Genomic DNA, 20492 nt, shown 5'->3' on the forward strand with positions numbered 1-20492 from the left:
TATCTTAAGAACTTAAAAATGTATTTAGTTTAATATTCTTAAAATTCAATCTTATTTTATTCAACTCAAAACATTAACGATTATCATTTTCATAAAAATAATTCAACTCAACTCAACTCAACTTTACTTTTTCTAAAATACTATTCTAAAAAATATCATAATAATGAACCAAACAGATAAGTGTCACTCTTTAAAAACTTTAGACTACATTGGATAATTGGTTTATTGTGGATTGAGCTAAAATCGGACATTCTCAGTGCCTTCGATTATAAACTTTCTACTACACGCTCTTCAATTTAAGATTAGCACAAAATTATGAGTCTAGAAAAAAAAAATTAAATTTAGGAAAAAAGAAAGCAAAAAACTTTCATAAATTAGTGAAATGCAATGTCCTGCCTGATTTTGGAAGAAAAAAAAAACTAATTAAAACCCCTACATTAAAAATTCCAGTGTAATTTGAAGTCAAATTAATCACCAAAGTAGACATTAACTTAACAATTAGGAGAGTTCTATTAACATTTCGGATACGTTTGGGGGTTGAGAGATAAAGGGGTAAGATTGGATTAAACTTTTACAATTATTCCAATCCTTTCGTTTGTTTTAATTTTTAGAGAATGGGATTGGAATTAAGATTAAATGATTAATGACAATCTTCAGGCTTAGAACCAACATATTCGGATAAGGAATCCAACGGCAGGCATGGGATTCCTTGTCCCAAGGTGGGACCTTCTTTATTCTTGTCACGATATGTTATTCTTGTAATATTTTAATAAGTAATATAGTATACATATAATGAAATATAAGCATTTTTATAAATATTTAAAATATTAAATTTATTTATTTATTATTTTAAAATATTGATATTAAAAATTTGAATTCATAATCTTATTTGGTTTGTTTATGTCTAATTCTAATTTATTATCTAGAGTTACTAGCATTATATTGAATGATAATGAATATGTTTGTTCATAGTATAAAACTATTTGTGCATCAAGTTACAATATTGTGACTTAATTTTTGTCACTCATTGTGAATCATTTATTATTATTGATTTTACAGTGATAAAAATTTCTGAGTTAACATTAAATGTAACTACCTTTATCTCTTTTATCACTATTAGATTAACAAATATGAACTATTGTTACTATTAGATTAAATTATGATTATAATTAATTTTTTAATGTTGATTGTATATCCCATTATAGTTTTTTATAGTTAATTACTATATAAATATAATAATTATTGATAGAAATAATTTAAACATTATTATTAAAATTAAGATTATGAAAATGGTATAAAGTATTTTATAATTTTAAAATAAATGTAAAATTAGGTTTAAAAGTTTTCAATTAATTTTTACTATAAATATTCTTATCCAATCTCATATTTCACCAAACACAAAAAAATATTATTTTAATCTAATCATATCCTAATCCAATCCAATTCAGTTCTGCTTCCCAAACGCAACCTTAATAGCCTATGGCAGCCACAATTGTCATCTTCAGTACTGCTTCTTTTAACATTTAACATTATTCTCCATCGAAAACTTTTGATCAACCTGCTTCTTTTAAAATACCAATATACTTCATACTTGGAGATCATTTCCATAGGTTTAAAAAAGTCTGTAGTATCACAATTGTACTGCTCACATGATATCAGAAGACAATAAATGCATAACAAGTAGTTATTATAGCTAATAACTACCGATCACAAATAATTTAAAAATAGAAGTGAGAGAAATTTTTTAAAGGTTTTATAATTTCATTGAAGGATGGTAATGCCCCCATTGTATTCTAGATTTTTTTCTGTAGGGATTCTCTAAGTGTAGTATTCTTTTAAATTCTTTTTTGTAGGATGGCTCTTTGGATTCTCATGCATACATGTCTTTTGCATTTTCTTGAAACATGAATTTATTTTTAAAGGGGTCAGACTTAATTACTATGTCTCCTCAGTGTAACGATCTTTTTTATTTTAGCTTTTATACATTTTCCTCATATCGTCCACGCTCACAAATATAAATAAATTGCCTAGGTAGGACATTAATTCATATATATATAATATGAGATATTTTAAATTAAAAAATCCCATAAATTTTAGAAAGAGTTTGGAGATAATTATTAAGTTTGCCACCTCTGCGATTCTTACACCTTTGCATTGTATTAAATCTACGTTGAAATTTGTGTAAAAGTTTAAATTAAAAATTTAAGTTGGAATACTCATCCCTAGGAGATATCGCAATGGAAAACATCCATCTAGATTAATAGCATGAATATAAATTTACATCAAAGATATACGATATTTAACGTAATTCACATATAACTCGTATACATTCACAGATTAGAGAGAAATTTATTATGTAAACTCAACAGGATAATACAAGAGCACACACTTTAACCTAGTACCTATCTAGTATATAATCAATAAAGTGTAAATAATCCCAATCCTACCCTCACCGTATGGTGTTTAACAACCTTTTACATCACATACCATGTGCAACCCATCCTTCTTTGATAATCTTGAATTGATTATCACCTATGTATTCATAGATAATACATGATATTCTACTTCTAATAGGAATCTTATTCTATTCCTATTATACTCTTGTTTTCTTATTCCTAATAGATTCACATTTCTATAACATTTTTACAAGAAAACACATAAGAAAATGAGCTACATATGTCAACATTCTTTTCCTAATATGATAATTAACACCTAATAGGATGTGAATCCTTGTTTTCTAGGATTCTTTTCCACCTAGAATTAGGTTGAATTATCATGATATTTACATGAGTTATTTCCTTTTATGTACACATATTTAGAATCCATATTCTTTAAGGACTTTGGGTTTCTAAAGTTTTAGGATTAGAGTACTATAAATAGGTGATGTAATGAGTCTTTTATAAGTAATCAATTAAGAGGTTGTGGGTAGTTCTTAGGTGGACAGAGTGATAATCCTTGATCTTGTATTTGTCTTTCATTCTAGTGGAGTAAATATTTGTGTTGCGTCCCGACCTAAATCCGTGTGTTCTTCTCTTTCTCTTTATTGTTCTTTCTTAGTGTTCTATTAATTAAACCCAGTAGCAGATCCAGAAATTTCTTTAGAGTGGGCCAAAATAAAAATTTATTATACTTACTATTTTGTCCATTAATATTTTTTTAGGGTGGGCCAAAAATATAAATTACATATTAATATAAAAAAAAAAATTGAGGGTGGAACAAAGTGGCTGGATCCGCCACTGATTAAACCTATGTTGTGTGCTTGACTAAATATTCTGCAACACATATATGGTTGAATAATTGCATTAACTTATGAAGAAAATTCTCCCATCAGTTTTAATCAGCATAATTTCATGAAATACTATATTGCAATTTCCTGATTGACTTTGAAAGGAAAAAACTAAAACCGTAATTTAGAGTGCAAATTTATTGTCATATAACAATCAAAAGTAAACTTTATTGTAGAATAGTAATAATAAATTGCTAGAATTGCATGGAGGTATAGCAACCACAATCTTCATGCATCTTCAGTGAACTTCAAACTTTTCAGCAGCTTCATGGAAGAGGCCAGAGGACTTGTCATTCATTAGACGTAGGGAAGAACTGTAAACACAGTTTGTGCTACAGTGAGTAGAAGCAGGAAGACAGCAGCAATAAAGGAAATGAGTGCCCATGGGATTGTTAAAAATTTTTGCCTTAAGTTGGCTTTCCTTTGTTCCACCTCCTGCCACAGTGATAGTTGACTTCAGGAATATTCATATACCTGAAGGAGGCTGGAAAGAAGGTGACATTATCGGAAAGCCTATTGAACATATTGGCGCACTTTGTCATCGCCTAACCCATTTTGAACCACTTCACTTTGACATAGTAATTCCACATCTCCGGAGGTGGTTCATGAGGCAATTCATGAATTTCAATAATCAGTCACATAACTGTAATCTGATCATGTAAGAACTGCTCATGCGCGATGAGGTTTCGGAAGAAAGACTCACTGTTGTCATCATTTTTTCAACATTGGAATCTTCATTATTCCATTTTCAAATTTTATACCAATAAACTGCTTGCATTTTTCTCATCGACCTTCGGACTCTTGAACTTATTCCAGCCTCTTTCAACTCTGTGGCGCAACGAATGATCCCCTTTGTCCTCCTCATCTAGAACTCTCGGGCCCACAATTTTCCCTGTTTCTGAAGAAAAAGGAGACCAGTTCAAGTGTATTAATCCAAGACATGGTTGATTCTCCGATTTTGAACATTTTATTCTTCATTTTACGATCGGGACACCAAATCATCAAGAAATGAAGAATCAGTCACAGATTTGTTACATTTCCCTGGTCTTGAACCTTCATCATTTCGACAAAGAACGCATGAAGACAAAGAAGGAGTTGATTCTCAACTAATAACAAATCACGGCGTATGGCCTCATGATCCACCCCCCTTGCGGATATTATCATCAAAGTTTATGTGTTTTGATGTTCCAAACCTGTGCATAACTGAGGCCGGCGTTTCCTTCCTCCGAGCTTCATTATGTGGTCCGGAGTGTACCCGCCAAGTAGCTTAACGATGAAGCAAGCATCCAGGAGCATCATTTCAACAAACCATCTGTTGTTTTTAGATCTCCATCAAGTTTCAATTCAACATGCATGCCCGGGCCTCTTTTTTCCATTCCTCATGGCCAAGGCCATCCTTCCACATATTTTTCCCTCTGTCGTCTTCGAGAAGCTTTTTGAGATTTTGCACTTTTTTGCGTTTCCATTGCCATAGTGTTTTTTACCACGGTGATAAGGACCGATTGCAAGTATTTGTGGTTCATAAGCCTTTTCATTCACTTTACGTAGTGTTTAGGTAATTTAAAAATAGTAGGATCGTTACACAATCTTCAGATAGCTCCCGAGCTTTTGACAAAGGCTGTCTCCAGAGTTTTAGAAAGTGATCATAATTTTTATTCTTATATGATGAAAGAAATTTATCATCCATCGCAACCTCTTGGCTACTATGAGTAGCTGAGGGATAATCTGGCTCATAAGCCATTCCATTCTCTTCATCAGCATGAGAAAATAAGTGAACTGTTTCCTAACACTCCTCCCCTGTCAATATGCACACATTATTATCATTAATTGAAAGTTATTTCGCTATTATTTACTCAATACCATTAATGAAATAAATAAAATTGGAATTATCATGCACAAATTCATAAATAAACAGTTAAAAATTAAAGATAGAGAGCAAAAAATCCGACACTATTGAGGCCTATAAAAGGCCGTTGCTAATGGCTAGCCTTCAATCACATGTAAGGCTTTTGAAACCTACGAAAATAACAGTGCTTAGATAGATTTTCCTAGGTGGATCTGGATTGATACGGTTAATTCATGAATTTTCGTAGTTGGTCAAATCTTGGTGAGAGAGTTGAAGGTTGCACTTTTGTATCTCAAGTTTCGTATCTTAAGCGATGTAACTTTATTTTTTAATAAACATCATCAGTATAATATGGTACATAATTACACCTTATTTTTACAATAAATATGAATCATATGATCATATATACATAATTTTACCTTTACGAACATTAATGCAACGAAATCATCCAATTTATTACTATACTGAAGTGAATAGTAATTTTACTTAGTGACCCTTTTAAAAAGCTAAATTAAAAACTAATCATTTCTAAATGGTTTTATAAGCAAGACCTTTCATAAGATTTTGGACACTTTGCTCTTGTCTTGCACACTAAAATCACGTGAGTCCATTGCTTCTATGGAATGAAAAAAAAAGCTTTGATTTAATTGAAATTAGAATATTATGGTGTTTTGGTTGTGTTTTTTAAGGATTTAGAGTTAAAAAATATATGAAATGTCGAAAATATGTTAAGAGTATAAAAAAAAAAAAAATTGTTAATTCAAATTGGGTTGAAAATTCACTTTTCCAGAAAAAATAAAAACCAGAGCAAATTTGAATGAACTCAATTTGCTCAGTCCAATTGCTCGAGTCTCGTTGTTCGAGTGGGGTATAATGATATTAACCTCACTTGGTGGACCTTTTCATATTTTACATGGGTCTATTGATATTTGCATATACCATTATGTAATATTATTATCATCCATATGAAGTATCAAAAAAGACATACCGAACGGGTTAATATTATATACCCACTCGAGCGAATGACTCGGCAATTGGACTTGAACGGCTTGAATTTCTTATATTTGTGGAAATAGTTTTTCTGATTCAAGTGGTAGATAGTTTGTCTTTCCCCTAACTATGCAATATTTCACCTATATTAAACATTATTAACTATCAAGTGAAGTAGAGCAAAGTGAATTGAAGGGAAGGGCAAAATCGTCCAGAATTGCATCAAAGGTTTTACTTACAAAGACAAATAGAGATGGGTTGTTTTTTATTTAACTCTTAAATGGTATATAAGTATTTATTTTCTGCTTTGAAACATAGTTAAGTTAGTCATTGATTAAGTGTTGCTTTGAATTCCATCTTGCATTCTCACTGCATTACTTATGAAAACCTAACTTATATAATCTCAACATCTAAAGTCAAAGTCTTTTTTGTCCAGTTTAACTTAAAATCTAAAGCAAATCTCGAGATTTTCGTACTACAGCAATAAATTACTCTTACTACCTAATAGTAATACTGTATAACGAAGATAAAAGACATTACCCACCCAGGTTTAGCGAATCTACAATTTCCTACCCGTGGTTTTATAATTGCAAATTCCAACCTAATTTTAAATTTCAAACGTTAGATTATAGTTTAAAAGTGTATTTAGGTCTTTTTATCCAAAAAATTAACCCTAATCTCTCTCACTCCCCAAATTAGTAAGATTTCAAAATAACCTCCACTCTCAAAATTTTCACACAACCAACCACCTTTCCTCTCTTCGCCTCCAACTCCACCACCAACCACCAACCCAACCCATCGGCAGCCATATTGGTCACTGTAGAGAAGAGGAAAGAAGAAAGTAAAAGAGAAAGAGAAGAGAGACAAGGCGTGGCACCTGATTTGGTTGTCGAGATTGGTAGCTAAGAGAAGAGACGAGGAGAAAGAGAGAGAGAGAGAGAGAGAGAGAGAAGATCCTGACGATAGATCCATTGCTGAGATCTGGTGTCGTGGAAAAGAGAAGGTTGAAGAAGAGGGTGTTATTGAAACAACTTGAAGGGAATAGTTATTTTTGCTAATTCTATAATTTGAGGGTTAGAAAGAATTTAATAATTTACTCATTATTATATTAAGGGTTAAAATGGTATTTGACTAGTCAAACCTGGTCAAAAACAATTTACCTTAATAGTTATGAAACCATGGGTGGAAAGGTAGAGATTCTCAAACCTTGGGGTAAATGTCCTTACTCATTAACTAATTTAAGTAGTTTGCGAGAATGTATCCTTCTCTTACGATACACTGAAACAGTTAGTAAACTGAATATTATAAGTACAAAGTCTACATATTAAACATATTTAGTGAAGAATTGAGATTTAAAGAACTAAATTGATACAGGTAGAGAAGAATTCAAATAAGTTTCAGTATTGTAAAGTAGAATGAACTACTTGCTTACTTCTCAGCTTTCCTCAACCAGTAATTCTTTCAGTGCAATTGATTGTTCCCCCTTCTTTTTAATGAAAGTAAGTATTGAGTAGTGTCACAAATTATGCATTAGTCGTTATTTATATAGTGATCATTGGAGAATGCAGCTACATAGAGCTCAGAGATATTTTATTTATATTTAGAGTTTTTCAAGTTTGAAAACGATCACGGTGTTCCCACATTGTGTAAAGCTGGCTTGACTAGGTTAACAATTAACTTATTGTTCACAGCTAACGAAATGTATAAATTATAATATATGTTTGACTGTGTAGATTTAATTTAGATGTACTAATTAAAGAGTCTTATTACAAAGGATGAACTGTAGAATCATATTGTAATATTCAGTTTTGATTTTCCATCATATTAAATTGAAAGCCGTTTTTCCATCTTTTCATTTTTTTAACACACTTTAAATTCACATTTTAAGTTCACACATGAGAAAGACAAATCAAACCAAATCTATATTCCTAAAACTGATAAAAAAAAAATTAATCCAAACCTATTCAAAATCAAATAAAAACATTTATACTTTAAAACAAAATTTCAACACATGGTTCTAAACCAATATTAATAGACAGCCACAATGTGAATCCAATTTGGTTTGGTTGTTGTATAAACAAATTTTAATGTAAAACAGTGGGTAACTTTATTAATTTTTTTTTTTCTAATTTATCTATAACTTTTTTTATAATAAAATTATCAATAGGGAAATTCGAATGAGTGCTCTACTAGTCAGCATTACGCCCTTGAAGGTTTATGACAAAATTATGAAACAACATGTTTATAAAACTAATAAATAATACTACACATATAAAGATTGTTTATAAAGTTTCATTAATAAAGTAATATAGAATTATTCTTGTATAGTCAATTCATTCACTATTATTTAATATATATCTAATTATTTGATATTACATCAATTTAGATATTATACTTGTATTCCCTAAAGGTTTTGGCTTGGTGGGAGGGAGTCCATTCAATCTTGGCAAAGTCTTAGGTTTGAGTTTTCCTTGTGACGCGGCCTTTGGGGGAGGGATGGGGTTAGGATTCAATTTCTTTTTAAACTGTTATTGAAATTTGTTGACGCTTGATTTTGGACGCCAACGACTCACATGTGAGAAGCGTTAAGCGGACTTAGGAATCACACGTGATGGATCTATGAGATTTGAATATGGAGCTGAGATTATATATTTTGCAGAAAATATAAATAAGAGATTGGCAAAAGAGGTTTTTATAGTGGTTCGGATGCTCAACAAGCGACTCCTACATCCACTGTTATTTTATTGATCTCTGATTATTTCTATGATTTTGTCCGTAAGGCATACAAAAATGAAAAAATACAGTGTTTTTGCAGAGAGAAAGAATTGAAGCTCAAATCTCAGCCCCCCACCCCGTTCTTCGAGAAGAGGAGTGCCTATTTATACACCTAAACACTCAATGTAATGAGTGTTTTACAAGTTGTCTTGACACATGGAAGGCTCTCGTCCATTCATCTCTTTGAAATGAGATAAAGTTGGTAAGAATATCTTTGGAGATATGGGTTTAGCAGTTGGTACAAAGAGACATTAATTGTGCTGACATAGGCGTGATTTTTGAGACATAACAGAAGCCCCCTAGTTTTTGAAGTGCGTAATCGCATTTCAGAAACTAAAGTATTTGATCTGATTGGTTGCAGTCTCAAACTGAAGACTCGAACTATTCTTGGCGCAATCGAGTGCTGAGAGCTAGGAGCTGATCGTGATCTGTTGGGAAAATGATCTGAAATCTGTTAGGAGCTCGACCAAAACAAGCACGACTTGAGCACATAACGAGCACGACCTGGGTTGGACTTGAGCACATAACGAGTACGACCTGGGCTCGACCTGAGCACATAACGAGTACGACCTGGGCTCGACCTGAACGAGCACGATCTGGGCTCGACTTGAACACATAACGAGCACGACCTGTGCTCGACTTGAACGAGCACTACCTGTGCTCGACTTGAGCACATAACGAGCACGACTTCAGAAGTCAAAACGAGCTTAATAAGCAAAACGACCTCCATCTGAGAGGTTAAAACAACCTCAATGAGTAAAACGACCTCAATCTGAGAGGTCAAAACGACCTCGACCTAAAAGGTTAAAACGAGCTCGTCCTGAAAAGGTCATGACGAGCTCGACCTAAGAGATCATAACGAGCTCTACCTAAGAGCACAAGAGATTAGCGATCTCAGCGTGTGATCAGCGATCTGAACACGCGATTTGAAGCTAAAGATCAGCGATCTGAAGCCGAGGATCAGGACAACATGGGGTGTGATTTGCGATTTGGCCACGCGATCGGAGAACTCTGATGCTTGCAATCTGCGATCTGGCCACGCGGTTGGAGAATTCTGATGCGTGCGATCGGAGAATTCTAATGCGTACGATCTACGATCTGGCCACACGATCAGAGAACTCTGACGCGTGTAATCTGGCCACGCGATTGGAGAATTCTAACTTGTGCGATCTGCAATCTGGCCACACGATTGGAGAATTCTGACGCAGGTTTGAGATTTGAGCATGCCATCAAGGAACTTTGATGCAGGTTTGAGAATCGGACCTGCATGAGCCACCAAACTGTTGACGCTTGATTTTGGACGCCAATGACTTACACGTGAGAAGCGCTAAGCGGACTTAGGAATCACACGTGATGGATCCATGAGATTTGAATATGGAGCTGAGATTATATATTTTACAGAAAATATAAATAAAAGATTGGCAAGAGGGGTTTTTATAGTGGTTCGGATGCTCGACAAGCGACTTCTACATCCACTGTTATTTTATTGATCTCTGACTATTTCTATGATTTTGCCCGTAAGGCATACAAAGATGAAGAAATACAGTGTTTTTACAGAGAGAAAGAATTGAAGCTCAAATCTCAGCCCCCCGCCCCCTTCTTTGGGAAGAGGAGTGCCCATTTATACACCTAAACACTCAATGTAATGAGTATTTTGCAAGTTACCTTGACACATGGAAGGCTCTCGTCCATTCATCTCTTTGAAATGAGATAAAGTTGGTTAGAATATCTTTGGAGATATGGGCTTGGCAGCTGGTACAAAGAGACATTAATTGTGCTGACATAGGCGTGATTTTTGAGGCATAACAAAATTTTTTTTAATTAAAAATATAAATCCTGAAAAATATTAATCCTTAGAAAGCAAATAACTCTATAACAATCTATTTCCCACATTCTAGAAGCGATACTCTAATAACATAAAACCTACAAAAGATCATATTTGATACCATAATATTTAAGGTCAACCCTTCTGCCACTTACCAGTCTATATTCGCGTATGACAACTATTATTTCTAGTTAAAAAGTCATTTATTCACTTGCTCACATTTTTAGGTAAGAGTTTGTTTATTAGTTTCTACGAGTAGTGTTAATTATTTTTTGATCCACAAGTAGGGCTTTCACATGGTTTCATGTCAAGTAATCAAAGAAAAAAAACACTGAAACCAAGATCAAATTAGAAGTAGAGACGTGTTAATCATTTATATATGTTGATCTAGGTTTGGTTTAGCTGTCCTGATTTCAGAGAAACTGATTAATATATATGGAGCTTGGCATTGTTTTCATCATGTGTTAAAATTCAAATAAATTTTTGTAAGAAGATGTATTCCGTAAGCGTAATCCTAAAACAAGAATATTTAAATATGAATTTACCGTGAACTTCCTTATTTCAAGGCGGTCATTGATCTCCCATTTAATTTTATATGTTGACTCCACCAAGCACCATGTTCAGGTTAATTTATAAGAAGATCAAATTTTATAATGAGCTGAAGATTATAATATGGCTGTACGAGGCTCCTAATTAGAATTTAATTAATGAGCTTAAGGTTGACTTTGAAAGTTGTAGAGAAAGAATGTATTGACAACCTTAAACTTCTGAGGTTTTTTAGGGTATGATGTCAGCAACGTTATGTCACTTGTCGTCATGGCATATAATTCATTCAAGCAATGAATGAGAATGGGGAAGAAATCACATATTAGTCCAACAAAATATATCAAATCGTCTTTGATTTTTTATAATCAAATAATTAAGAAGATCTTTTAACTTAGAATATTTGATTTAAATTAAAACACAAATTTTCAGTCATAGATATCTTATAATCCAATAAATATAAGAAAGAGTTTAGATATAGTAATTTTGTTTGTTACTAAATAATTTCTACACATTATTTTTATTAAATCCACGACCGAAATTATTTAAAAATAGTTTAAATCAAATTTAAGTTAAAGATCATTTCTCTTAATAAACCCATGCATTAATATATAGTATTGAATATTTTTCATATATTCTCCTTGGTCAAAATCTTTTAAATTCATTGTAACCTCTATTCAAACTCCTATTTCCAAAGAGCAATTATACGAGTAACAGTGAACCAAATAACTTGTAATAACCAACATTATCATTACATAAATTAATTTAAGAAGTATCATTCCATTATTGCTGTCGCCCAACCAACGTTGCTAGCCAATTTTTTTTTTTAATAATATCTAAATAATATATTAAATTTTTTTCCGAAAGAATGTGCAATTTTTAAAAAAATAGAGTAGTTTATAAAACCCAAGGGGTTACAGCCAAACACATGACAAAAATTTAAGTGTCTTCCATTTATTTTTCTTCAAAGTAATAAATCATGAAACAATCAAAGCAAAGCCGCAAAGACCCAAGTAGGCTAGTTAAAACACAAATCATGGCAGACAAGTGAGCTCCAGGGGCCAGCGCCCAGCGGCCTCCTGGGCTTTTCAAAAAATTGGAATTTATTATATTAGACCCTTGATATTTATATAATTTTAATTATCCTCTCAATAAATAAAAAAACATATTAAATTAAATTGATCCAATCCAATAATTATACCAAATACAACTATATGAATTTTTATTAAACACAACCTAAGTATTTTTAGCGCAGTCAAATTGATTAATATCCCCTATTTTTAAATATATTTTTGTTTTGATATTTAACCTTAATAACATAAATATCTAAATAAATTCAATCGCTATTTTATTTTAGTTTTAATTTTTAAACTTCCATTTTTACATAACCCTAATCTAAATCTTGATACTTTATATAGGATAATCTTCATACAGTCATAAAAAATTGAATCTCAACTTAGAATAGGTTATAAGAATAAACTCATGTTAAATAAGTTATAATTTTATAATTCCCTTCTAATAACGTTGCCTCCACATAGTAATAATTATATGTATATTTAAAAAAAAAAAAAATGTTATGTTATATTGGTTAAGATGAAATAAAATATTTATTTAAAGTTTTTGAGACTATGATTTGTTTGAGTTGTTACCACATCTTTTAACTTACAGATACGTAATAACTCGTTAGCATGAACACATTCTTATTGAAACTAATATTTCTAGCTTTTAGAGCTTCTTGATGAACTTTTTTATTTCATACTATCATTCTCAAGATTCTTCCTTTCTCTTCTGTGCTAATTATAATAATGATTATTCTTCAGTTAAAGCATACATGACTTTTTGCTCATTTGAATGATCAAGGAAGACATTAATATCCATTCGTTAGTGTAGTGAAGTTGTCAAATCTATCACTTAATTCTACAATGATTCTTTGTTCTCCTAATACAATTCATTTATAACTTGCATTCATCGACATGGGATCCTAATTTACAATGCTTAAAACAATTGACAATTGTATGTGCTTTAATCAATTGACTATGCAACACTGCATTTATAATTCATCACGACATCTATCTTTGTTGGTTCCAAGGCATAATCTTCTATCCTTTCAAAAGCCGCAATTGAAACTTGAATTGAAATTCTAATACTACTAAAACAAAATTGAATCCTAATATATACTACTAAAACAGAATTATAAAATAAGAAATTAAAACAATAATTTTTATAACTACACCTCTATTAAGTTATAATTTCCTCATTTTAATAAAATTAGTTGATTACACCATTATAATTATAGAGAGGTTTTACTGATACAAATTTTATATTGTAATTAAGACTAAGTGATTTTTAGCGCCCATCAAATTGATTATCCCCCTTTTTTTAAATATTTTTTGTTCTATAAGTTTAACCTTAATAACATAATAGTATCTAAATACATTCATTTGCTATTCATATTTATGTTTTAATTTTAACTTCCATTTTTACATAACCCATAATCTAAATTTTTTAGATCATTGAACCATTTTTTTTTTTTTAATTTCAAATAATTCTTTGTTTGATGAATTAATTACTATGCCATGGAAAAAGTAACCCACACGATGGGATGAATCTAAATAGGAACTTGAAGAAGAATAGAGTAAGTTTCAAATTGAAATTGGAAAAAATGGGTGTAACAAAAAAACTTAATTAAGGGAAAAGTGGTGTAAACAAAAACCTTAGTTAAGTTTGAAATTTGGAAAAGTGGTTAATAAAAAAAAAACCCTAATTAGTTTGGAATTAGAGGAAATGGTGCAAATAAAAACTATAACCAAACCTAATTAAGTAGTGCTATTTTTGGTATTAAATGAGGCTTAAAGAGAATTTTTTAAAATAAAATAAAAGAATATTTAGCAGGGGGTAGTGATCAATTTGGTGGGTCTAAAAATCACTTCCCTAAGACTTATCATATACAAATTTACCGTCCAATTCAATAATTAAATCCAACAATAAACTAAATGAAAATTTTAGACTATAAATAATAATTAAAAAAATAATAATAATACTAGATTTACAAACTTTTTGCACAAACTTTTCAATGAAAACTAAGGTGGCACAAAGTGATTAGATTAATTTTGCTCATAAGTCAACTTCATAAATGTTGAATTGATACAAATTAATGATATGACAATAAAAGAATTGTGGAACATTAGTTTGTATACTTAATTTGTACAGATAATTCCGCTAAAAAGAAATGTAGGTGCCGAAAATTCTAAAGTAATTCTCATCCTGATGATGTTAATCGGCAAGTAGCAGCATAGACTTCTTTTACGATCATCAGCCATCTCAGTTTACTTAAAAGTATTTCGTTAGATCAACTTCAATTGTGTTCAACAAAGCAAACTCAGGATAAAGTTGAGTGATTTCAACTTAGCCAATTGTGAAGCTTTCATTGGTTTTAAACCAGTAAAAAGTTCTGTTCTTCGGCAGTTGAAACTTGAAACTTCGATATTGGAGAAGAAAAAAAAAATCTTTTTCCAGAAGTGCAGAAACGTTCCTTGCTCCCTTTATTTTGTGCAAAATTTTATGAATTAGTTCTGCAGATAAGCACTGTTAATCTTGTATTTTTTGAGTCATTACTAAAAAAAAATGTATAAACCACAATAAATATTTGTTCTTGAACGGAATAGTTACAACCCATTGCATCTACAACGATAATAGCAAATTTATACACAAGATTTATTGAAAAAAAAATAAGAGAGAATGGAAAATACAGTCCGTGTAGAAGTAAGTAAAAGTAACAACAGTGCTGCCAGAAATGAAAGAATTGCCTAAGGACTAGTGAAGTAGTTGCGCCTTAATTTTGTCATCCACACATTCCATCGTCTAAAAAAATACTAATATGCCTTGCCTTGACAATATTGTTCGTATGCAATGAGGTTTCTTAGATTCAGTGTTATCTTCTATTCTCAAATACGGGATTTCCAGTGCCCCATTTTTGAACTTAATATCAAACAAAATACATCCATCCACTTTCTTAAACTTTACTCCAGCCTCTTTCAGCTCTGTGGCACTGTGTATGAATGCAAAGTTCTCTTCTTAGCCTGTAATATTTCTAGTTTGCAGAAAGGAAGGATGCATTATACTATGTACCAAACCAAGTAGATGCTTAATTTCATTGGTTGGATCTCCCCCAAATTCTTCTACACTACCTAGAAATTGTAATTATGCGCAACTAAAAAAACACAATGCGAGTTTGGAACCAGAGTCATACTAAACAAATGAACTAAACAAGTGACAGAGAATGAAGAATGGAAGTTGATTTTCAAAAGCATTAGATCGCGTACTAGACAAGTGCGAATCCAGGCCATATTAATGATCGGATCAGTTGTGTTGGAGTTAGTTAACTCTATTTGGTGTTAGGTTACCAATTTTAAGTACAACGGAATAGATTAACCAAGCTGATTAAGAGATTTCCAATTTGTTCACATCAAACACAAGTACGGAAAATAAAAAACACTACACAATCATATATATGGTTCGGCTAAAAGCCACTTTTAGCCTATGATAAGTTGCATAATTTGAGTGTTTTTAGGGTTGTTTTGATATTAGTTTAGTTGATTTCTCATTTTTTTTTTTTTTTTTTTTAATGTTAGTTTTTCTTAAGTTTGAGATATGAATTATTAGCTACTTATTTGGATAACTTTTGTGTTTTTCAGGCTTTGATTAAGTAGATTGGAGCATTAGAATGAAATTGGGACTTCAAGTTTGAAGAAGTTGAGAGTACCTCACATTCTTGAAGGCCACAACCTTGCCTTGGTAGTTCATCATGGCCATGATGGTGGAATTAAGATAAAATAAAGAGACTAGAAATCACCATAGCCTAAGCTGTGGTGACTTGAATTTGGCCACAGCCAGGGCCGTGGCAGAAACTATTAGGGCGTTTTTGTCAGTTTTTCTTTCCTTTTCCAATTAAGACTCTTTTGGGTATTTAAGAATAATTGAGATTAGTTGTCAAAAGACGAATTTTGGCATATTTTTGAGAGGAGAAAACGTCTTCTTGGGATTTGAAGACTGAAGATCAGATTTAAGAGTTTGATTTTTGTTTATTTTCAAGTGTGAATATGTTTTCTTTCTTTTCTATTTATTTCTTTGTTCTTAGGATGGAGTAAATCTCTTTTGTTAGGAGAGGATGGAACCCTAATTATGTTTTGAACAATTTTTATTCTTAATACCAGATTTATGTTTATGAATTTATGCAAGAGTTTAGGTTTAATGCTTTATGAATGTTGGATTGATTCAATTACTTGATGAGTTTCATAGATAAGTAGGTTTTTATTGCTTATTCATTTCATAATTGTTTTATTGGAATACCATTGCACAATATATTAAAACTAGAAGTAATCGAATAGAGATTCTAGGATTATTTGTGGTCCACCTATTCATACCGAATAGGGCAAGTTATCGTAAGGGATGGGTAATTTATGTTCTTAATTTTAGAGTAACCGAATATGGATCTGTATTAAGTTGAATATTATGCCTAAATAATAATTGGCTTAGAAGAATCTTACCAATTCATAGCACAACATGTATTAAGATAGTTGTCAAGCTATTAAGGAAATCTGTACCCTAATTTCATTAATTTGCAAAGTTCTTCACATTGTTATTTGTTTAATTTAGTTTTTTTATCCATTAGTTTTACACTCTAAAATTTCGTTTTCTCAAATAACGTGTAGTGTTTTAGGTAATTACGAATATTTGCTTGATATCTGTGGACGATATTCAAACTCATCACTTTATACTGAACACGACTAATGCCTGCTAAGATTGATTTAGTCGCATCAGCCTACATTCTGTGGACCTTGTCCAACGAAGCAATCACTAAGTCAAAAACACATTACAAGCCAATGTTCAAAGTTGATCTAAGTACAGTAAAAGACTTCATGTTTAATGTTCACTTAGCATCACACCTGAATCTTTAATTGTTGTTGCTCCTTGGATCTTCTTCACATCCGAGAACACACCGCACAGCTTGAAAACCACCAAAGCTTCATTCAATGACACCACGCACGAGCATCAACAAGGAAACACGTTCCACACCCATTCAAGTAAGGTATGGTAAGGTTTGGCACAAGACTAATGAACCTTTGAACCTTTGAAAAATACTCTAAAGGGTTTCAGAGTACAAGGAGCATAAAAATTCAAAAGGTTAGATTCAAATACCAAGAGAAGATATTATAGAGAGGGTTTTCTTTCTCACAATTTGTGTTAAGTCAGCCACCAGGCCGACCATGTTTGTCCAAAAGAAAAACATTCATTCTTTCTTTGGACCACACAAATCGAAAAAACAACTTTTTATTCCCTAGAACCACAAATGGAGATTTAACATTGGAAAAGGTTCTAAAAAAATAGCAAAAAGATCAAACAAATATATTGCTACTTTATCAATAATGCAACCGTTCACGGTTGCAAAGAATCGAGCAAGTGTGCAGCACACGCTTTGTACACACACTCTATGACAACTCATAAGTTTGGCAACCTTGTATACTAACTGTTGTGCTGCACACAATCATAAGTTTGACAAAACTATCTACAGTTGTATCTCTTAGTTCAACCATTGTACTCGGGGTGGTTTTTTATAATTTAATCCTAATTATTTAAATTTGAACTCAAAATTTATGTCACATTGTGAAAAAATAACTAGAATTCTTAACTTATATGCAATAAGAAAAACAATTAAATAATTAACTAGTATAAAGTAAAAGAATTCCACGAATTACTCAAATCCAAAAGATATAGTACACGAATTTGGTGGAAAATTTAAAGGCTTACATTAAATTAAAGTACAGTTTTGCATGACAATAACATAAACCATTAACATTCCTCGCCACTGCAAATACCACCTTCTTGCCGCTTTCTCCATGACCATGGCAACACCACCCAGTGGGGCTCTATTTGAAGTTGGAATCCTTGTTTGATCATAACCCGAAAACAGAATACACAGTTTGAGCCAAGCTAAGTAAAGCAAAAACAGCAGCAAAGAAGGAAATATAGCCCATAGTTTTAAATAATTGTGCCTTAAGTGTGCTATCCTTTGTGGATGTTTTTGCCACAATGCTCTTTCACCTTGATGAATTTATCGAAGTAATATTGTCAGGGGAAAGCGTGACAAAATCACCAACTATTGAACTTTTGGCAACCGTTTTATCATCGCTCAACAAATTTGGAATATTGCACTGACAAAGTAATTCCCATCATTTTAGAGTTGATGAGGAAAGAGTTGACGAGCAGTCCATGAATTTCATTATCCCGGATGACTTGTCTTAGGGTGAGCAGTTCTGGGTACCCTAGTTTTCAGAACTGGAACTGCACAGTATAGGTTCTTAAATTCAAGGAATCGAAACCTAAAAGCAGGTTCCGTCCTTTCCCAGGTATCCTATAAAAATCAATTACCCCCTATTAGTTTAAAATGACAAAATACCTTAAAATTTCAAATACACCCCTAGCAAATTTTTTACTCTTCATTTATCCAATGTAACTCTAAATCCTCTAATCAATTAAATTTCTAATCATTTAATTAATTACTATTTAGTTTATATAATAATGTCATAATTAATTAGTAATCATTAATAATGTAATGTTTATAATTAATTAAGTGATCATACTATAATGTAAATTGTATGTATAATTATTTAGTAATATACTATTTAACTATAATGTATTATATAATATAAATTTTAAATCATTTAATAAGTTTTACTATATGTTTATAATAGATATTATATTAATTATTATCATACTATAATTTTAATTGTAATGTTTTATAATTAATAAATTCTAAATCTTTTTAGTATGTGTAAATTACTAATGTTTATAATATAAAGTCATAATCAATTAACTTTAATTAGTTGTTATAATTAATTATGTGATCATACTAATATATATTATAATGAATTAAGTATTATACTATAATCTATAATTTAATATTGTAATTAATTAAATTTCTAATCATTGTAATTAACGTACTAATTTTTATAATGAATATTATAATTGATTAAGTAATCATACTATAAACCTTATGTAATGTTATTAATTAATTAATTTTAATTATTTAATTAAGTATTTAATAATATAGTAATTACTATATGTTTATGTAATGTTTATAATTTTATTAATTAAGTAATCATTTGACTATAAATGCTATATTAATTAAGTTATCATATTAATATAATGTAATGTAATAATATATAATTAATTACGTAATATTATAGTAATCAACTATAAATTTATAATTATGTGTTAATAGTTATAATTAATTAATTCCAATCATTTATTTAAGTATGTGTTAATGTTATATAGAAATTACCAATGTTTATAATATAATGTCTAATCAATCAGTAATCATTTAATTATGTAATGTTTAATTAATTATGCGATCATATTATAAGTAATGTTATAATGAACTGATAATCAGAATTAGTAATCAACATAAATCTAATATTTAATTTGTAATTAATTAAATTTCTAATCATTTAATTATATACTACATATTTATAATCTGAATCATTAGATTAAGTAGTCATACTATAAATCTATATTATGTTATAATTAATTAATTTTTAATTATTAATAATAATGTAATATGTATAAATTACTAATGTTTATAATGTAATGTTAAATTTATAACTAATTAATAATCATTTAGTATGTAATGCTATATAATTAGTATCATAATATTGTAATTATATGTTTAAATTATTATAATTATTACTAATTAATTAATTTCTATCATTTTAATTAGTAATCATTTATTTATAATGTAATGTTATAATTATGTTTATAATTAATGTCATAATCAATTAAATCTCTAATTATGTTGTTATAATTAATTATGTAATCACACTATAATGAATGTATAATTAATTAAATAATCATTATAAATTTTAATATAATAATAATTAATTTTTATAATGAATGTTATATTTATTAAGTAATCATTTATTATGTAATGTTACATTATTGAGTATCGTACATAATTTTAATGTAATGTTATAATAATTAAATTTTAATCATTTAATTAAGTATTGTGCTTGTTTATTAGTAAATTAGTAATTACTAATGTTTATATATAATGTCATAATCAATTAAGTAATCATTTAATTTGTAATGTTATAGTTATATTATTATGCCCTCCAAATCTTTTCATATCAAAATGATTCTGAGATCACAAATAATACAAGACCCGACGGTCC

Source organism: Pistacia vera, unplaced genomic scaffold (genome assembly GCF_008641045.1).
Source record: "Pistacia vera cultivar Batoury unplaced genomic scaffold, PisVer_v2 Contig557, whole genome shotgun sequence".
In the NCBI taxonomy this organism is placed as follows: domain Eukaryota; kingdom Viridiplantae; phylum Streptophyta; class Magnoliopsida; order Sapindales; family Anacardiaceae; genus Pistacia; species Pistacia vera.